This window comes from Saccopteryx leptura, chromosome 9, assembly GCF_036850995.1.
Source record: "Saccopteryx leptura isolate mSacLep1 chromosome 9, mSacLep1_pri_phased_curated, whole genome shotgun sequence".
NCBI lineage: Eukaryota > Metazoa > Chordata > Mammalia > Chiroptera > Emballonuridae > Saccopteryx > Saccopteryx leptura.
The window spans coordinates 11,388,669-11,394,230 of record NC_089511.1 but is presented as its reverse complement, the minus strand read 5'-3'; the positions used below and the strand labels follow the sequence as shown (position 1 = coordinate 11,394,230).

Sequence of the window (5,562 nt, the reverse complement as noted above, 5' to 3'; positions counted from 1 at the left end):
ACCCCGGTCCCCCACACGCCAGGCGGACGCTCTACCGCTGAGCCAACCGGCCAGGGCCATGTTGAGGAATTTTAGATTTGAAATACAGTGTAGTAGTCACATTGCCCACTATACCACGGTAGATCACAAACATGTTACAGACAGCTGGAAAATTTAAATCTTACAGATGTTTATCTTTGCATGGTGTGAGATACATGTGGATATATGTGCTAAAAACTTACATGGGTAAAAAATTTAGAATGGCGCACTTGGTTCGGCAGCACATATACTAAAATTAGAATGATACAAATAAGGTTGGCACAGCAAGGATTACATGCAAATTTGTGAAGTGTTCCATGTTTTTGGTACCAGAAATATCAAGAGGAATACTATGTAAAGTATTTGATTGTCTAACCACTAAAGCTGCACACCTAAAACCAATACAACATAAAATCTAAAGAAAAAAAGAATTTCGGATGACACATCCACCCTACTCTTTGTCAACAAACTTCTTTACAACCAAAGATATAATAAGTTTACCTCAAGAAAATAAAAACCAAGACAAAAGAATATTGTTCATCTATAATGGATATTCTAGTCGGTAGGTGGTACCTTAATCTTAAAGCCCATTACCTTCCTTCTTGTTATACCAATCAACCAGACTGCAGCTGACATCAGACATTACCAGCCATTAGAATTCTAGCAAATAGCCTACTCTTTCTATTCCCTGTTTTCTGAGTAGCTATTGGAGGAACAATTGCATTTCACGCCCGTCCTAATCTATTAGGACATGTCCGGGGGCCATGTTTAGTTTTTCTATTCTGTAGTAAAATTCTTAACAAAAAACCGGTTGGAGTGTCTAGTGTCAAAAACTTGGACATCGTTTTGCACATAAGCATCAGACACCAGCCACTGAGTCTACTTCTGGATAATCCAAGTAGGCTGGATGCCGGCCATCAATAACTGGGAACAATGACAAGAAGACAGAGCTATCTGATGCGAGTTTGATGGAACCCGCCACAAGAAAAAGCTTATCTTTGCTGAACACATGTAGTGCTTCTCTTGTAAAATACATCTTTTGAGTGAAAGCAATCATGTTCACTTGTTTAATGGATGGAGAATCCAACTATTCAAATTTTATCTGGACAAATCTAGAAAAAGTAATTGACATTGTGTGTCTGGAAAGGAAGGAAGGTAGAGAGGTAAATATGTCCAATATCAAACAGACTGTATTTTTAGGAGCCATGATCAACATAAGTTGAGGAGACATTTAAAGACTTGTACAAAAATATTCAGAACAGCTTTATCTATAACAGTTAAGAAGTGGAAGTAACCCAAATGTTCCATACATGAGTTATTGATTAACTCATACATTATATGAATGATATATTTGTGCAATTTGATATATTATGGTTTATTAAATAACCAGTGAAGTCATCAACAACTCACACCACCTGTTTGCTATCAGGAAGACAAAGAAAAGCCTGATGCCTCCATTTTTTTCCTTGTCGTTTCTGTTCCGCTACATGAATGCGTAAACACAGTTCAGATGGAAAGAGCAGAAATGGTGTGTGTGTGCCCTTAGTATTACCAACTCAACTGGATGGGAAGGAGTATGGGCTTAGTTGCTTCAGCCTCAGCATGGACTCATTAGAGCCCCTCCCTCCCTCCCTCCCACATCCTCTCCCATACTATTATCTGACCAAAAAGTTACATTGGAGCCTCAGGCATGATATTACAGAGGTTTTAATATTCTCTTACAATTGTTCAGTTTTTGTTTGTCATTTCTCCAAAAACAGAACATATTATTGAGAGGATATTTGGATTTCAGCATAACGGTTGAAACAAATAAACTTTTAAGCCCAGATGCATTAGCACTCTTTTGCTATGAGCATGTGTTCAGCTAAAGAATATTTTATTCAGGACCCAAGAAATAGCTCAGGGCTCTTCGTTGTTTGTTTGTTTTTTCCAAGTTCAGTCACAAGTTACAAAGAGCCTTCATTATGAAAATTTAATTGAGTCACGTGGGTTTGTGTCAATACGCGCTGTGAAATATTTTGCTGCTGCCGGTTGGAAAGATATTACTCTTAGTTAGGTGTGTAAAATCCTATAACTTTAATTCTTCTCTTCCATTCTGACATAGATCTAGTTTCTGGCAAATTGATTAAGTTGAATTTACATTTTTTTTCTTACAATTGTTTTTCTTTTCCTTAAAAAAAAAAAATACGGGCAACATGAAAAATGAAGCGGGACTGGAATAAATGACCGTCAACCTAACAAATCTTAAGTAAGTTTTATGCCGGGTGCTGCCACGGACGTTCAATATCGCGAGATATTTTACCTTGAATAATTACTGATGGACATTGATTTTGTCTTTGCTCTTCACAGCACAGCAAAATTAATGTGAAAGTCAGACACAAATGAGTCCCAATGGTGTCCTCTGATCTCTGCTGAGAAGCGCATTTCAAATACAGAAGAAACAGCAACCAGCTGAGACCCAGTGTATCTTGTACTGTAACAATTAATGGATATAAATAGGCCTCGCAGGAGGGCTCAGGCTACCCTTGTGTCAACCTCGGAGGTGAGAGATGGAAACAGTTCGTCGAGGTTAATGTGGAGGGGTTTTCTAATCTGATTAATCCTCACCAATTAAAATGATGATGTTTCTCTTTTTTCACATTATATTTTCCTAATTATTCTTTTGGGTAATGTGGATACAATGGTGAAATATCAACAAGGGGATAATAATTGCATAGAAATGGAAAGTCAGGGAAAAATGTTTTCCTGAATGTAGTATTTAAAAAAAAAAAATAGAAAACGAAGAACAGAAAGCCAAAGAATGTAAAGTAGTGTTTAGTGGGAATGCAGCCAAGAACAAAGGGAAAGGCGGAGCTCTCTACCCTTGACCCAAGAAAGCAGGGTGACCTGTCATGTCAACAGCACCGAGCACTCCAACCTACCAGTTATTTCTTTCAGACTAATTCCGACCATGTGATAGGAGACAAAAAGAAAAAAAAAAATGAGAAACCATTCTAGATGAGCTTCCGCATCCCAGTCCGACGCTCTATCCACTGTGCTACCGCCTGGTCAGGCACTAGATGAGCTTTGGACTATTAAAGATACTGAATTTTCATAGATAAGGAATGTTTCTTTGTGCCTACCTCTCCCAGCACCTAGCTCCATTCGTAGCTCTGTTCGTAGACAAAGAAGGTCGGTAGGTGCTCGGTAATTTTAAAGTGGAACACATAAAAGACTTCCCTGACATTACCTTTGTGTAATGGGAATAACAGTATCTAACTTTCAATAGAGTTGGTGCCCTAGTCCTAAGCCCTTGGCTCTCATTTCAGAGCTCCGTACTTATTAATGGCATTCTCCAGAAAACACAGGGAGCTCTCCGCCTGAAGACTTTTCTCAACACCCAAGCGCTCTTAGCCCACGCAGGGCCAGCCATCGGTGCTAGGTGGTGATCTCACTAGAAACAGCTTTCTATGAATGACGAGAGAAACTGATGAAGACATAACTCAGTAGCCTCAGATCTCAGGTGGGACACCTCCCAGGGATTCTGCAATGTCACCCCAAGGTCCTTGGTGGGACTGACCCCGAGATTGACGGTAGTCGTCCTCTGGTTCATGCATCCCATATAGTTGTCCTTCCCTTCCCTGTCTCACATTTGCATTACCCTGCTGAGGGCTCTGGAATCGCCCTCCAGATGTCTCATCTCATTGTAAGTCTGCTTCGAGGGAAACCCAAAGTGTTTGGCAACATTCCTCCGAGGCTAAAAAGAAATTTCCTTTAATGATCGGACATGACATCCTATGCCACACCGCGTTTTAAAAGGCAACACCGATGGGCAGCTCAGCCTCCGCCCCTGCAGCTGAACACCTTGTCATTACACCACCATGTCTGAAGCATGCATGTTGACTGCACAGCTCCTGGAGCTGTGTGTGTTACATTCACAGCACCTGCTCTGGGACTGAAGCAGCGATCACAAAAGCAAAGATGTTCCACACAGTTAATCAGATTGCTTCCTGGACAGGAAAAAAAATCCAATTATTTATCTTCAGTGCTTTTCTGATCCAATCTTTTCCCTTGAGCTCATCAGTGCAACACAGACTGAAGAAGAGATTTGGCAATTATCTGGTATAATTTAATCAAGATAGATGGCAAATCAAATAATGCAAGGTATAAAGTTACATGGGGGCTAGATTTGATCGGTGTTGATGACCCAACTGCCAAATTGTCACTGTAATGTCTCCTGCATCTTTACCTCCCTCAATGGAACCAGTTATATTATTATTGTGAATTTTCATTTTACTCTTTTCATATTCAACGCAGTTTTGATCAATTGAGTTGATTTTCTCATTCTCGGTCTACGTCCGTGTTTTGAAATATATTTTGTCAAATATTAAGACTAGACTATCTCTATGCTTAAAGTGAATGCTCCCATTAATAGCCAATGAAATAGAAGGGACAAATGACAGAGGGAAGGATTTTTGAAGCTACAGACTGCTAATTAAATTTATTACCGATTGTGCGACCTTGAACAAAGTTCTTGATCCCTCCGGGTTCTATTTTTAATCTAGAGAATGGGAGTAACAATACCTAACTGTCAGGGGCTTTAGGAAAGTTAGCAGTGACATTGTTAAGTTTGCTATTAAATACATCGCAGGTGAGCAGAGCTGTAGTTTTTGTTTTGGTATTGCTCAGTCTCTCCAGCCTAATTTCCAGTCCAATTGTATTAATTGCCTCTGAAACTGATTATGCTTCTTTGGGAAGCTTTGCATTCCATGTTTCCCTCAAATCACCCAGGACTGGTTCTAGCCAAGGCTTTCATATGCTTACAATTTCAATCAAGTCAACAAATGAAACCTCGCACAGGCAGCTCGTGAGGTAGAACTGGAGGTGCCCGTCTCCCTGAGTGAAATGGTTTCCGCGGGAAGGAAATGCAATTTTAAGATAAGGCTAACAATTTAATTAAGTGGACTGTGTCCCTCATCTAGGGAGAAGAGTAAATTTGAAATTATTATTTGGGTGTTTACATTTTAGAAGTCAGCCGACCAAACTGCCAGCTGTAAAAAAACCAACTATTATCAGCATTGCGAAAATTAAATGCGATAATGTAATTAAATCACCTAACACACTAGTTGGCACAAAAGGCATTCAAAGAAGTAGGACAACCTCTTAACAAAAGGGAAACATGAAATTGCACTATCATTCTTGCTATATCATGGTACAGGATAATGTGGATTGACATATAGATACTGCTTCATTCTAACATTATCCATCGGAGATATTAAATATGTAATATTGTCCTATGCTTTTAAGACCCAGAGACATCACTGATAATGGAGCAGAATTTTAAATGCCTTGTTCACTTTTCTGCCCATAAACTGCATTTTCTTTCTATCTTGAAATGAAACAGCTGGAAAATATTCCCAACCACTTATTATTCACAGTGATTTCAGTGTAAGATTTTTGTTTTCAGGAAGATTAAAATGGGCCAGTCTTAGGGCTAGTGTTCTGCCTGGACTCCGATGGCCAGGATAAGATGCATGTGTGGCGCACAGCCCAGTTTGTGAAAGG

At 39.6% G+C, this 5,562-nt stretch overlaps 1 pseudogene; it reads left to right on the top strand.

The window, feature by feature from the left end:
• The first annotated feature begins 244 nt into the window (after positions 1-244).
• On the top strand, positions 245-343 carry LOC136381630 (U6 spliceosomal RNA; annotated as a pseudogene).
• Positions 344-5,562: the final 5,219 nt, after the last annotated feature.